The sequence below is a fragment of the Mus caroli genome, chromosome 5 (genome assembly GCF_900094665.2).
Source record: "Mus caroli chromosome 5, CAROLI_EIJ_v1.1, whole genome shotgun sequence".
Taxonomy (NCBI): Eukaryota; Metazoa; Chordata; class Mammalia; order Rodentia; family Muridae; genus Mus; species Mus caroli.
The window spans coordinates 96,050,408-96,066,361 of NC_034574.1; the positions used below are offsets into that span (position 1 = coordinate 96,050,408).

At 42.1% G+C, this 15,954-nt stretch overlaps 1 protein-coding gene across 3 annotated transcripts in view; it reads right to left on the minus strand.

Moving 5' to 3' along the window:
* The window catches only part of Mapk10 (mitogen-activated protein kinase 10), a 284,681-nt gene extending 272,306 nt beyond the window's left edge, over positions 1 to 12,375 (minus strand). Inside the window, exons 1-2 of one of the 3 annotated variants that reach the window (XM_021162158.2) lie at positions 11,856 to 12,296; positions 6,501 to 6,615 (exon numbers count right to left, since the gene is read on the minus strand). The gene's annotated coding sequence lies outside the window, so the exon portion shown is untranslated. Of the gene's footprint in view, positions 1 to 6,500; positions 6,616 to 11,855 lie in introns of all 3 variants that reach the window. The other 2 variants (XM_021162159.2, XM_021162155.2) reach the window with 2 other exon arrangements.
* Positions 12,376 to 15,954: the final 3,579 nt, after the last annotated feature.

A 15,954-nucleotide genomic window follows, 5' to 3' on the forward strand; every position in this document is an offset into this window, starting at 1 on the left:
AGAGAGAGAGAGAGAGAGAGATAGAAAGTAAGAAAGAAAGAGAAAGAATTTGGGAGGGAGAAACGAGTATTCTGATTGCAATACTTCTCCCAGTTTCACTGAGTTAAAACAATCCTAAGAATTTAGTTTGCCATCTCAATTAGTTGGCAGTTATTGACAATCGAGACAGAACAGCACTCAGCATGTGAAACTTCAGAATAGCCCCTAATCTATCTCACTTATAATGTGTTTGGTTCTACAAATCTGTGAGAATAGTGTCTCTTACTTTAATTATTATGTATTGTTCCTTGGAATTCCTGTCTCCGTGTTTACCCAGAATTTAACTCATCAGAGCCCTAAGGCTCCATTCAGACCCAACTTTCATCTTTGTATGTAGTTCAAAGTAAAAGTCACTCAACTCTGCCACCACTAGTGTCATAACCTGGGGAAAGTCACTAAATATTTTACACTTCCTTGTCACTGTTCATGAAATCAGTGTGCTCAGAAGGGCCTCGGGGAGGACCAGATGCACTGGCATAGACAGAGCACTTCAAGCAGTATTTGGTATGAGGTAGTCAGCCATGACAGCTGGCATCTTCAGTTTACTGTGGCTTCCCTCTTCCTGCTCTTGTCTGAGCAACTGTAATGCTGGGGTCCTAAGGATCTCACAGCTCAGAGGTCCTTGACTTCCTTTTCCCACACAAAGCAAGAGAATCCCTAACAAGCCTTTCAGAGCTGGTGAACCATGACTACACCCAGACGTTTACATGGACCTGAAGTTACCGTTCTTCATATAAAGCACATACAGAGAAGTAGTTCCACAATCAACATGCCCCCTAGGTGCAACATCTACTGTCTGTCCAGCAGGCTGTTCTCCATTTACAATTGAAAACCAATCCTGTGCCTTCTAACTTCTCCCAAAAAGCCTTCACAGTATTTTAAAGCAGCTACCTCATCGCTACCCAGTCTCAACCCCCATTTCTCTTCTCCAGGCTGAACCGTGTAAGGCCTCCTGATTATGTATCGTATCTTAAGGCACACTTTCTCAGTCCTCACGATCCTCTCTCCCATGTTCAAGATCCACTTCCTTCCCAATACTCCCAGGTCCATATTCCTTCCCATTAGCAGCTGCACCTGACCTTCCAACAACCTTCAAATAGTAAAAAGAACAGTGGGTACTTTGTTTAGGAAACCAAAATAAACTTTTGTAAAATTAACCAATGCGTATAGAAACAAAATTAAAGTCATCGGTTCTTCTGAGAGATGTGTCCAACAATGCAGGTCATCACATCACCTATTTAAATGAGACTGGGACTTTCTCCAAGCCATTTTCCCTATTGTATCGAGGTACAGTTTCAGATGCTTTTATCTAGCTTGATTATGTCTGTGTGTAAATGTATACTGTATACTTTCCCCCTCAGTCTTCCTGGGTCCTGCATCTGCCGCTCTGTATGTCTGTTTCTGGTATTGCCTGTTTCTTTTTCATTCATATTTCAAGAAACAATCATTCAACAAGTATGAACTCGGTGCCTGTTATGTACAAAGCAGTAAATACTGGGATATATAAAGGACCTTCAACAGTAAACAAATCTGGCTAGGATTACTTCCTTGTTGATGCAGAGTCACAAGGAAGATGCATAATGAGGCACAGTAGAGACATGGTAAAGGGATCTGCTCAGATTGCTCCAAAGGAACCGGGAAAGAATGCCAAGTACAAAAGAGAAAAGATAGCCTCTAAGAGAAGACACCAGAAGAGGGCTAGAGCCAACGTACACAGTATCTCTTAATGTTTAATGTGTGTGGAACCACTTGAGTCTTGTTAAGATACATATTCCAAGTGAGTGAATCACAGGGGGACCTGAGTTGTTGCAATTCTGTTCAGCATTAGAAGAGGCCATGCTGTGCCTTCTTAATGTAGCAAATGTTTGAAAGGATAATGTCATGGTTGGAGTTTGGAATGTCATGGATTGGAACACCTGGACTTCCTGCACTGGACTTCAGGAGGTAGGTCACTAGTGCAGACCAATGAGGGTGGCATTCCAGTGCAGCCCATTCTACTTCCTGATCCAAACACCACATGGGAAGACTACCGTTCTGACATTATGACTGAAGCTCTTCCAACATCCTTCCACGTTATGATGGACCCTTCCTCCTTTAAATCACGTCTGTCAGGGGTGTGGTCAGAGTGATGGGAAAGCAGTCAACACAGTCAGCATGGGCCAGTGTCCATGTTCTTCTGACAGTGATGACCCCTCCAACAAACTGATTACAAGCCAACACCATCAGAGGTCAAACGCACCCTGATAATCCTGACCTTCCAAACATCATATCTTGGCTCGTCTCATCTTACATGGACTCAAGATACATCTATAAGCCTCTAGTTGGCCCAAGCCATCCAATTGTGAAGCCTATTTTATAATAAAATGTTGTGTATCTCATGCAGCTAACTGGGATCCGAAGATTCCTGCTGCTTTCAATCATCACAATTAAGTATCCTACAACACACCACCAGCTGGGCAGAAGAGCAAGCCTCAAAATCTGAAGCAGGGTTCTTTGTAATGACTTGTTTTGTTTTTGAAATTAAAATATAATTACATCATTTCCTCCCATGTAACCCTTTGCTCTCTCAGATTCATGATCTCTTTTTCTTTCATTGTTGTTATACACATACATACATACATATATATTATATTTTATGTATGTATATATATATTACACACACACACATATATGTCTAAGTATATAAATGTATCTTGCACAGTCTGTATAGTGTTACATGTGTGTATATATGCTTTCAGGGCTGACAACTGGTACTGGATTAGCAATTGGGAAGGTTCTTCTCTATAAAAGACTATTTCTCCTGTCTCTACATTTCTTGGTTTCTGAAACACAGTTCTTAGTAGATATAGACTGTATATGCATTAATGTGAGGCAAAAACAAAAAACAAAACTCATAAGTCAATGTATTGTAAGTTGGAGCCATCTGCAAGCAACAAACAGTGAATACAGTCAGAACTGAGAAGATGCAGCAAACCACAGAGGAAAAGGACCCCTGAGTATGGGGTGGATTGAGACACATTGGAGACCCCAGCACTGTTAGGTGTCAGGAGCCTCTGAGATGGGCCTGGGCAAGAATGTGGTGTTCTTTAAGGAGAAGAGAAAGTATTGCATTGGCAATAGAGTATAATGAAGAGCCCTTATGCAGGCAGGTCATACAGGAATAACTGTAAACTAAATAACATGTGGTTTCATTGGTAGAATCATTGGCAAAAAGATATAATGGTGCCAAGCTACTTGAATAAGTCCAAAAAAAGATGACAGAGCCTACTTGGTAACAGAGATACTAGACTTAAACCAAAGGATCCTAACCTGATGAGCATTTGATTTTAGCTTCACTTATGAATTTTAAAACCAGGCAGTTGCGATTTGGTCTTTCTTTGCTTTTTTTTTTTTTCAGTCCTAGTGTCTACCCTTAACGTGATGCTTAGTGATGCATGATCTCGCAAAAGCCACCTGCTCTCTATTAGCAACCTGTGCCACAATCTTTAGAAAGTAAAGAATTAGCCCAAATAAACACTGTGGTCTTTTTTTAATCTTAAACTTTATAACCCTACAGGCTTTCATTGATTTCTTATTAAATTTCACAATCATAAGATATATTTTAGAGACTCTAACTATATATCTATAAAGACTATAAGATTATAAGACTATAAATCTATATATATATGGCTGATATAGAATCTGCCTAGCCTACAGATACGGAAACCCTCAACATTTCCCATCTCTACCTTCTTCACCCCTGAATGACACTCATCTTCAGGGCCATTCCTTTGATGTGTAACCACGGCCAGCCATTCTTTGCTTTACGCTCTCAGTATTTTTGCTCCTGCAGCATCCCTTTCAGAGTTCCCTCTAGCCTCAGCCTAATCTGCCCCAGAACAAACTCTGAGAAACTCAGAGGTCAGGACTCTTAAAGAACTCGCAGGTCAGGAAGACTTAGTGTTGAGCGCTAAGTCCATTGCTTCTTCACTGCGTATCTGTCTTAAGTTTTTGACCGCCTAAACTCTGCCTTCCTCCCGTGGTCTGTAAACCACAGAGATGACTGAAGATTAATGTTTTTAAAGTGTTCAGTGCAGTGCTTATTACACAGTAAGAATTCAAAAATGATCTGAATTTGAGAGACAAATCTCAAAAAGGCTGGAGCAGGCACTTCACAAAAGAAGAACATCAATTGGCCGCATCAAGAAAAATGGAATGATATTCATCGTTAGTAATCAGCAAAATGCAAATTGATACTTATATGAGTATAATTACACATCCACCTGATTAGGAGAATATAAGAACTTGCAAATGAAGAACAGGGGAAATCTCTGAGGTTCTCCTTCACGATCTCCATGAGTACAAATTGCTGTGTCCAACTTAAAATTATTTTCTGAATTATTTATTAAAATTAAAGGCACATACGCATCAAAACTTAGCAATTCCTTCTCTTGATATTTATTATTCTAGATATATGTGATACAATCTGAATGTCGATGGCAAAGGGACAAGCAAAATTTTTGGTATATTCCTACAATAAAATGCTGTGCACCAACTCACACAAATATGCTCTATGTGTGAACGTTATCACTAGAGGGTTAAGACCTCAGAAGCTATAATGACAATAATGTGGAACTGAAGTGTAGACAAACTGAGATACATATTGAAGAGCCACGTGGTTATACATTCTACAAAGAACAGCAGCAGGTGAGTGACAGGTAAGACTACTGTGCTGTGGAGGGACAGGCACGTGATCTGGAGCACGCAGGGCTTGCTGGGAGCCTGTGAATATATGATGCATGATTATCTTAACCTTCTATTTCCGATTATAATATACATTACATCATATATAATAGAAGATATAATATATTCTTCTAGTGGATGAAATATCTACAATTTTAGAATAAGCCAGTTGCATCCCTCTCTGACTTAAGATCTCCAAAACTATTCATTTTAGGATAAAACCTAAGCACCTTAGCTTTGTCCAAGAGATCCCTCACATGTCTGTTGTAACCCTCTCCATCCATGGTGATCAGTGTCCCCGCCATGTATTGATTGTGTTTTTCCTCTGGCTAACCTCTTGCTACACGTAAACATCCACCAAAATATCCCTTCCGTGAAATCTTCTTGACTAATTTTCTCTGTATCTGTGAGATTCTCTCTGAAATCCCTTTGAACCCTATGTCTGTCTATGGAACCACACTTCACAAGTACACAATCTTTAGAATATATTTGTCCTGATAATAGCACATCATGTAAGTGACACATTCCTTCAACTGAGAAGTCCTGTAAGACAGGGAATTCCATCTAGCCAACAAATCAATAGCATATCTACACAATAGATTCTTATTAAGTATTAGCTTAATAAATAAATGTTTAACCTGGGCATAGAGCACGCCTTCTAACTACATAACATATAGCAACATATTATAGTCAACCATATAAAACTGTCATTGTTATAGATCATAAGTGGTTGGTTATTGGCAATTATCTATGATTCTTCCTTCATAATGAACACACAACACATTTTTGTAAAGTACCCTATAGCGGGTCTTGGATATTAGATTTGCATCTTCAGTGGAAGATTGTAAAAACCATAATGTGAATCACTATAGAATTAATTTCCTCAGATTTCTGCAGTTATAAGAGCCACATTAAGGCACAGGACAACCTTGCTCTGAAGGAGCCACCAGGCAAATGGGCGTGAGACACTGATCGCCAACACCAACAGCTTCCTTTCACAGAGTCTTCCAGGCACTGATCCTGCATTCTGTTCCTCAAAGATGTTATTTGGCAGACCACAGCTTCCTTATCTCGACTTTAGCTGACTAACTGCTGACGTTGGTAACTGACTATGAAGCAAGTGTAGATTTGACCTTAGATATTGAATTTGGGTGCGCTAATATTTTTATAAAATAGTACATTTTTTCAGATTATTCTAAGTGGGCAGAGCAACTAACTATACCTTTAATGTTTCCTGAGCAGATGAATTTGTAGCTGAAAATATCCACAAATGTGATGGAGTTCTCTTCCCTGTGTGTCTGAAGAGCTAAATGACGTGTGTGAGGGGTTGTGGGGGTGGGGTGGGTGAGGGGGTATGGGGGTGGGGTGGGGCATAGAGGTTTGCTTCTGGAATCAACCACTCACAATTTAGTTCAGAACCAATTTATCCACTGAGAGAGTTTAACCACTAGAGTGACATGCTGCCTACAAACAAGGCCACCTAAAAGAATGCTATCCAACCTTTACTCTATAACATGGAGAGATTGCTGTGGTGTATCTCAAAACCACAGAATAATGCAGAATGATATTAGAAGCACCACACCATCAATTAATATACATGTTCTTTTCCAATGATTTTTGCTCCATCTTGAGCAGTGCTTCTTCAAATCCATATATGAGGCGATATGTGGCAATATGGTAAACGGGTCTTGTCGACTCTCAGCATCCTACTAGGGAGTATTTGCAGATGCTTCACTTACCACTGCTTCTGTGGCTTCTCATCTATGGGAAAGGGGTCTTAACTCAACAGCATCTTGCCTGAGTAGCCATAACCAAGATCTGCGATGGTCCTGCCGGTGCTGTTCTCGCAATAGCCTAAAACCAGAGCAGAACGATGCTTCAGATGGATTTTAAGATTCCACACTCAATTTCATCTTTATGACTAAAACCAAAATACTAACATCAAATGCAATAGAACAGATTCCCAGGGTGGCAAGGAACAAGGAAACAACATAGGACATTTGAGGTAAGAGTTTCTGTTAGAATCTGTTGCAAATGAAGAAACTTTGGGTGGCCTCTGTAGCAGAACAGCTAGAAGTTTGTAAACTCTGGACATGGAACTCAGTTACTAAGTATCTGAATGGATGGGATATTTACTTCTCTACCTGTGGACTTTCAATCCGTTCAGCTTCCACTGGAACACAGTTTCTTTTTACAGCACAGTTCACCAGAGGAATGGCTACACAGCTACCAACAAAAAGAATCCCCTGGGATCCACAGCATAAAACTAAGCAGATGCTGTTCTGGAGGCAAAAGAGGCCACGATAGTAATCTGATCTTATTACAGACCCACTCCTTATCCTTGCTGCCTTCCTTATTTTAGAGCAGTGTCTCAAGGCCCACGCCAAGTTCTCAATGTTCTTCCTACTGTCAAACCTCAGGCTTGATATCCAGCTTAACAAATATGGCCGCCATCTTGAAATTATCTCCCTTTCTGGTCAAATAAGGGTCTCATCACTGTCCCTGGTGAGTGTTACAATAATTTCCAGGAATACTTTCCCCACCATTCTCTCATCTACTTCTAACATCCAGGCATGATCTGCTTCATCATACATCTCCATTTTAGAGCAGAGTGTCTCTTCCTCTTCTTCATTCCTATTGTACTGACCATCAAACTGTCCTGTCTTCACTGCTTAAGTCAACTCCCCACACAAGCATTGACTCCAACATCTGAAACCCATCTCACCATCTTTCACGCATTGCACTTTTCAATTAACAGACAACTATTGTGTGCCTAGTGTGCCCACTGTGTGCTAGGCTGATATGACATAGTATCTGAAGGGACAGGAAATTACTGTTTGGTGAGGTGGTTGGTGTGAAGAGAGAAGCTCCCCCTAGAGACACAAAATAAACACAGCCAAGTAAGTAGTCCTAGGAGCCTGCCTTCATGCTCTGTGGTTTCAGGACCCATTTCCACATGGAAAGACAACAATGACTCCAGGATCCCACACTTAGGAAGCATCTAGTCCATCCAGGCTGGCCACTAGCCACACACCAGGACTTGGTTTTATTTCTGTGAGGAAAACCCACTGACATGAATTTTTAGAGCTTTTAAGTCTCTGTTGCTTATGTTTTGTCTTGATCCTGACATTAGGGAGGAAGAGGGAGGAGGATAAGGGGAGGAATCAGTAGAATCCTGTCCCTTACTGTGCAGGCTGCTTAGCAATGCCTGGTGCCCTGTGCCATGCCTGGTGCCCTGTGCCATGCCTGGTGCCCTGTGCTCTGCCTGGTACCCTGTACCAGAGCTGATGCCCTGTGCCATGCCTGGTGCCCTGTACCAGAGCTGGTGCCCTGTGCCATGACTGGTGCCCTGTGCCCTGTATCAGAGCTGGTACCCTGTGCCATGGCTGGGGTTCTGTACCATGCCTGGTGCCCTCTACTCTGCTTGGTGCCCTGTGCTTTGTCTGGTGCCCTGTGCTCTGCCTGTTGCCCTGTGCCATGCCTGGTACCCTGAGCCATGCCTGGTACCCTGAGCCATGCCTGGTGCCCTATGCCATGCCTGGTACCCTGTGCCATGCCTGGTGCTCTGTGCTCTGCCTGGTGCCCTGTACCATGCCTGGTGCCCTGTACCATGCCTGGTGCCCTGTGCTCTGCCTGGTGCCCTGTACCATGCCTGGTGCCCTGTGCCATGGCTGCACCTTCAGTCTGCACACCACTAAGAGTATGTGAGCAGTTGTGACTGGAATAATTCCAACAGAGCTCGCTATCATTTATCTTTCTGTACAAAGCTTGGCTTTCCATTCCCACCAGCGCGCTTCTATGAAGTCTATGGGTTTTGTATCTTGGAGGCACCAGGGATGAGAATGGTGAGAAAGGCCAAAGTAGCTTGTTGTGGGTCCAAAATGTCAATTAGACTACAAAATTCATTGCTTAAAATAGGTGTGTTTGGAAACTGCTTTCATACGTATAAGTTTGATTTAGAGATCTTTCAGTGTTACCCAGTGTTGTTTCCACTCATTTTACCAAGGTTCACTATTAAAAAAGAAAAAGAAAAAAAAAAAAAGGTTTTTCTACATTAAAGATGAAGGAAACAATGGTCCTCAAAATACACAGATTTTTAACTTTCCTTTCTCTAATTAGCTGGAGAGATTGAAATGTACTCAAACTGTGGGGGCTGCAGGGGGGGAGGGGAGGGAGCAGTCTGCTCAAACCACTTGAACTTCAGTGTGAAAGCCAGTAAGGAGTAACTAACACACAAGCTCCCTTCTAAAGCCAGTAAGGAGTAACTAACACACAAGCTCCCTTCTAAGTGACAGCGTCTCCTCAAACAATATGCAGCAAGCCCTCTTACCCGACCCGGCAGCACCGGGTCTCAACACAAGATTATGCAATGCAATAAATAATCTCAATATGCTGAAGACACAAATGGATTTTGTTCGCCTTGACTGATGATGCAGCTGCCCTCCCGGGAGTCTGTAGGCCGTTTTCCCCAGGAACCCTCCCCTCCTCGCTAGCTAGGGAGAAGGCGCAGTAACAGATGCCTGTATGGAGGGAGCTCCTTTGCGTGCCCGCAGCCAGGGAGAGCACTGCGCTCCTTTCTAGTCGCTACTGGACACTTCTGCGCCCCTCTATAAAAGACTGCCACCATGCCAAGCAAGAGCTTGGGAAGGAACCTTACAGGAAGCAGGGCAGGGGTACAGGGATGAAGTCCTCTACGGTGTGGATCCGTTTGCTTCTCATACAGACTGAAGGCAGCCTTCACCAGCAGCCCATTTTTCTGACGAGCAACCAAAGACTTGCTTGGCTTATTCACAGCCATACCACTCCAGAGCTAGCAAATAGGACGTGAGGTCAGCTCTGGTGCAAGAAAAAAAACACACCTGACCCCGTGCTTAACAGACAAGGAAACCTTACTGGGTCTTTATCTTTTCATCAAGATGGAAAGCCTTTGTAGCTAAGCTTATATTCCAAGAGACAGGTTCGTTTACATGAGCCTAGAATATAACTTTGAATATATGTATGTTCCTTTGAACACTTACATTTAGGCAAATCTCCTTTGCTTCTGATATCCCTATAGCACAACACTGGCAGCCAGTGAGTTTTGCTGTAGATTTAAAATAACACTTCTATGGCATCCGTATCCCCTCTCAGTTCCTCTTAACCTTGAAGCATCTTGACCACATACTATGAAACCGTAGTACTAGCTGCAGATGCGCCAGACAATGACAGAGAGAGCACACTCGGTCCCTGTGGGATCCGTTTGTAATCACCCCTTCCGGCATGCAAACATATCCCCTCCCCCAGCCGATGCTGTTTTGGGGGACAGCAAGCAGGAAGCTGGAGGCAGCTGAATCTGCCTCTCCCCAGGTAGTGTCTCGGCTCCCCTATCACTGGGAACCTCTTTTCATTACAACTGCAAAGATCTTGCCCTGAAAAATGAAAGCTATGAAGGACTGAAGGGAAGGAGAAGCCAACAAGGAAGCTGGAAACTCACGCTTAAGGTCAACCACCTTCCTCATCTGCTTTTCTAGTCCCATTGCAGGGGAAGGAGGCAATCCCTTCTAGTGTACAGAAACTGTACAATACTTTGTGTCAATTTGAAGGGTAAGACCAAGATCCCCCCTCCCCCAAGGAAAGAAAGAAAACACACAGCAGAAGCAGCAGGACTGCTACATCAAAATGTCTTGCCCTATATCCCCATGATTCCAAAGTGGAGTTGGAGGCTTGTGAATCCATTCACGAGCATGGCTCCTGTGCTGACATGCTCACTGAGGACAGCCGTCTACTGAAGCCTCTCTGAGAGAAGTAAGTGGCTATTACCGCAACCATTTTAAATGCGTTGACCAGCATCCTGCAAACCCATCCAGGATTGGCAAAAGCAGCATTAGAAAGAGGCAGAAATTGGGGAAAGGAAAGTGGTGCCTGGTAACGGTAGCCTTCCTTCACTCCCCGATGTGGCCTGTCCCATATGACTTAGCCTGTGTTCATGAAAGTTATCTCCGTCACACAGACACATCGCTCTGCAGCAAACGCAGAGCATGTAAACAACCTTGTGGCTGCTTCAAAACCTAGTGCCCTGGGGTAAGCCATTCCTTTCTGTGGCCAAATTGCAATGCCCTTGAAAGTTATCTGCAGAAGGGAGTCAAAGCAGCACCTAGGTCCTTCTGTTTAAATGTCGGAAGGAAAAGTATATTTTTTTCCTTGAAATATCCATAACCTGATTTACTTGGAGGTTTTTCAAATAAAGCACACTTATTCTCTGAAGTACAAACACATAAATTCTGATAACTGTATCATCAAGCTCTTTTCCAGTGACAGCTTATTTTTTTTTCTTTCTGAAAATGCTCTGACATTTCTAGGGGACACAGTATCTCAGCACTGAATACCTGGGAACCTTGCCATAGAAAAATGCTGCCTGCTGTGACTGAGAGATCACTTTCTTAAAGGGACCTTCACCTGGGTGGCTGCGGTGCCGCCAGTGTTTGCTCCTTTCCCTGGTCTGTTCCCTGTCCTGTGTTCCTGTCTGCAGCCCAAATTTAGCTCAGGGTCTTTCTACAAGAGGAACATAGTTTCTAATATTTTGGTAAATACCTCTAAAGTGCAATAATGTATTCTAGAATATTTAAAGTTAAATCGGTCTGGAAATAAACATTTATGTTTATTTATATTTATTAATAACGTTTTTGAATGTTTTATGAGACCCATAGCATTTCTCAGTTAAAGTGAGAGCCAGACTCCTCTCTCTCTCTCTCTCTCTCTCTCTCTCTCTCTCTCTCTCTCTCTCTCTCTCTCTCTCTCTCTCTCCCCTCTCCCCCCACCCCCCTCGTGTGTGTTTCTCTTACTCTGCCAAGTCATAACAATAATGGTCTGTCCCACCTTCTAGAATTCTTCACTCCAAACAGAAAGGTTTTAGCCTCCATCTGAGAAGAGATGCTTTGCCCAGAGAGAAACACCAGTCTTTCTGCCTCACAAATAGTACACTTGCTTAAACCCGCTCTCCAACACCATCACTTCCTACTTTCTCATGCTCTCTCCCATTCCACCAGGAACGATGACAGATATCATCCACCCTCCCAAACCAGGTTAGAACCCAGAATGAGCAAGGAGCCACCTACCATTCCGTGCCTGAGAACTAGGATCCTGGTCCGGCTGTTTGCCCCAGAAATCCTCCCTACTGGGTAGTCATTAGCCACATTCCAAACCGGAGTAAGGAAGAGAGTCTTTGGAGGTGTAGCGATTATTTAAAAATAATAACAGACAGGTGATTTCCAAGAAGACCCAATCTTTAGCTCACTCAAGCCCCTAGTAATTGAGGAGTGAGGAAGAAAAAGGAAATTTGTAAAAATGAAAATAGAAAAAAAAAGGGTAAGCATATAAGAAGCACCACCCACCCCCCATAAAAATAAACTGAGACGACGAGGAGGCTTAAGAGAAGAGAGAGCGGCTTGCTGAATCACCCTCTCACTGCCTGGAAACCATTGTGCAGCGGGAGGCTGCCTGTACCATTGTGGAACCTACCAGAGGAGACGGACAGAGGGCTTGGGGAATGGGGTTGCTATGGCAACTGAAAGGAGCACACATGACGTCAAAGCCCAGAGAGGTCTAGGGAGGGGTAGGAGGAGGAAAGAGAAAAAGGAAAAAGTCTATCTGTGGCTACAGCTACCTCGTTTTCTGGCAAAATGAGAAGCAAGCTTCGGAACGTGGCAACCAAGATATGCGAATTCAGCGTGCGGGGGCGGGGGCGGGGGGGGGGTTGGAATTCTGCACGAAGCCAAAGAGCATCCTCCCCACTGCTCCAGCTCTGCACAGCACCAAGGGCAGATCAAACAGCCATTGGGAAGCCAGTCACCCCGGATTTTCAACTACCTCAGCTTTTTACAAACAGCGAAGGAAGGCAGAGGTGTACCATCTCTCTAAATGTCAAAACAAACAAGAGATGGATTCAACCTCAGAAGAGATGCAAGATTAGACCTGCATCTGGACCATAGAGGTCATTTATCCAACCCCATTTCTTCTTGGTCTCCCTATTTTTGTACAAACCCTGCATAAATATCAGCTAAAGCAAACTGGCTAGACTGGTGTTTATAGTGCAGTTTAAGGTAGAAAGAAACTACTGACAATTTGAGTTAATAAATTAGGGTACTGCGATACTCTTTTTCTGGTTTCAGAAAATTCCATGGGAAACTAATATAAATTGAATTTACTACATATCTAATTTTTAAGCAAATTTTCTGACTTTGCTATATGAAATTTTAAATTATGTATGTATGTATATATACATATAGATGTTTATAGATATAGATGATATAGATATAGATGGAACGATCCCTAGAGTACTTTCACTATTAAAATGTTTACCAAAACAATTTTCACCTTATTTCACATATAGCATCATTTCAATACATATTTTGAAAGTAATCCTAGTCTTTGGACTTTTCAAGCTACACAATTAGATTCAATGCTGGTTTTTCTCAAACATCTTTTAGATGGGTTTCCATCTATTGAACCAAAGTGATGCTAAAATTCATGTTTTCACACCGTGCCCTGTAACTGGCCCACTGACTTGAGCGAGGAGCTTCTATCCCTCTGCTGTAGGGTTATGAGTAAGGTTAAACAGGTGTAAAGCCAGCAGAGATGGCGGACCCTGCGATGCATCATGAGATCCCGAGGGACCACATCGAGTTTTCAGTCCCCGAGCTGTTTTACCCGAGAAGAAAGCTCAGAAAGGAAAAGCTGTGTGAGCTCTCGCTCTACAACTCCCAACATGTTTTTGGTTGTTTCTGTGTTCTGAATTCAAGTCCCATGAGAACCAGTAGCTGACTACTAATTTTTACTCTCCACTTGGGTCTACTTATACATTATGACTGCCTGGTATAAACTATGGATGAACAGCCAAGCAACTTCACAGTAGGCAGCTTGTAAATTATTGGTCTGAATGTCCTTCCTTTCCTCTGCTTCTCTCTCCCCACCTTTTCTGTGCTAGGAACCAGAGGTCAAGGCCTACATATGCTAAGCAAGCCCTGTGCCACCACGCAGCATCCCCAACATGTTTCCATGGCAAAGTCAATCCCAATAATGACATTGACAAGGAAACACTGGACTTTGGCTCTTACCTTGCACTCTGAACAAATACTACAGCAAGAGAAGTTATATGCCACAACAGGAGGGTTAAAAAAAAATCTGTAAAGCTTGTAAAATAATGTCTGTCCTCTAAATGAAAAACAAAATTCTGATCTTGGAGTAAGATTTCTTAAGGCAAATAAATGTATTCACTCTGAGGAAAAAAAAAGAAAGAAAGAAAAGAGAAAGAGAAAAATACTTCATCAATGTCAAAAGCTTTTACTTGCTCACAGTCATCCGTGAGAAGGCAGACTAAGAGAAAATATTGACATGCCTGTGAAAATATACTTGATGTATACAAACTCCTGATTATACGAACATTTACAGTCCAGCAATGACAACAAACAAAGATGTTTGATGAGTAAGAGGACTTCAGCAGACACCTGAAGGAAGGCTTATCAATAGTCCATATGTACATGAAAAGGCACTCAACATGACTAGTCATTAGGAAAAAAATGCTAATTAAATCCAGAGAAATTCTACTCCATGCCTACAAAAATGGCCACAACCAAAAGCACTCATACTGGAGGAGCTATGAGAAACCAGAGCTCTCTTCCTTGCTGGCGAGAATAGAAAGTGATAAAGCTACTTTGGGAAGCAGGTCGGAAGATTTCCATCGTGATAAACAGACACCTACAGTGTGACTCAACAATTCCATTTCTAGGCATTCATGCAAGGGAATAGAAGCATGCACACAAAACGTTGTGCATAGATGCCATACCAGCTTTATCTGCAATAAGTAAAAGCTATAAGCAATTAAAAGTGTATCCACAGAACAGATAAGCAAATGATTGTATATTCATGGAGCAGAATTTCACAAATGATGACAGCCATGAATAGGTTAAAGCCATCCATTTTCATGTATTGGATAACACTCTTCATGGCATTAGTGTCCAAGAGTAATGGATGCTGACCTGATGTGGAGACGAGTAAGATTGTTTATATCTTTAATTCTCAACTTGCATATGCCAGTGGTGTTTGCATTATTAACACAGTATTTAGAGTCTATTCTATTCACCTCATGAAATAATTTCCTAAAATTTCAGTATGAAATAAATACAAGTGATTTTTTTTTAAATAAGACATAGATAACTTCCATTCTTTACTGGAATAAACCAAAGCTTTATTCAACATCCTTGATTTTAATATATTTCTATACTGTCAGATTTCAAGCCAACAAAACAAGTTTCAGGACCTCTTATACACCAAATTAATGCATGATAGAAAATATAATAGAAGCAGGGAAGAAAAGATGATATATAAGATTACTGTGTTTTCCATGTGGTGTGTACTTTCCGTTGAGAAGGTGCAAGCTCCTTAAAATGCTTTTGAATGGAACCATTTAAAGAATGTCTGATTTGAGTCATTTCAGTATTACAAATTTTATGAACTTTTGAATAACTCTTACTCAACTAAATGTAAATTCTCATTTTAAAAAGGTAAAAATGTAAATTCTCATTTTAAATGGGTACCACCCATTGTTTACAAGTCTCTGTACATAATGGCAGGTGTATGGTGATACTGCTAAGGGTATTGAGGATTGACTGTCTCTTTCAAAATAAGCTGCTGCTAAAACATGCAACAGTGTAGATAGCTCTCAAAAACACTGTTCTGGCTGAATGATGTGTTCTCCATGAGACTGAAGGGTAGACATACCTGCTCTGTCGTGATAGGAATCAGAGCAGTAACTGCATGGGTGAAGCAGGCAGTGAACAGTATAGAGTAAGAGTTCGGTAAGTAATGATGAAACCGGCCTACGTCATGCATGATAGAGATGTGAGCTGCTATATGTGCACATCAGTTTGTCAGAACTAATTGAGGTATAACTCTTTAAATGTATGCATCTAATACTGTTAAATTCTAATTTCAGGGGGGGAAATTCTTGTCAATCTCTGAGAAGGAAATTGATAAAGGACAATAAGTTTGAGTTCTAAAACTTACAAATGTAAATGTAACTTTTATTCACCAGATATAGCCGGGCGTGGTGGCGCACTCCTTTAACCCCAGCACTCAGGAGGCAGAGGCAGGCGGATTTCTGAGTTCGAGGCCAGCCTGGTCTACAAAGTGAGTTCCAGGACAGCCAGAGCTGTACAG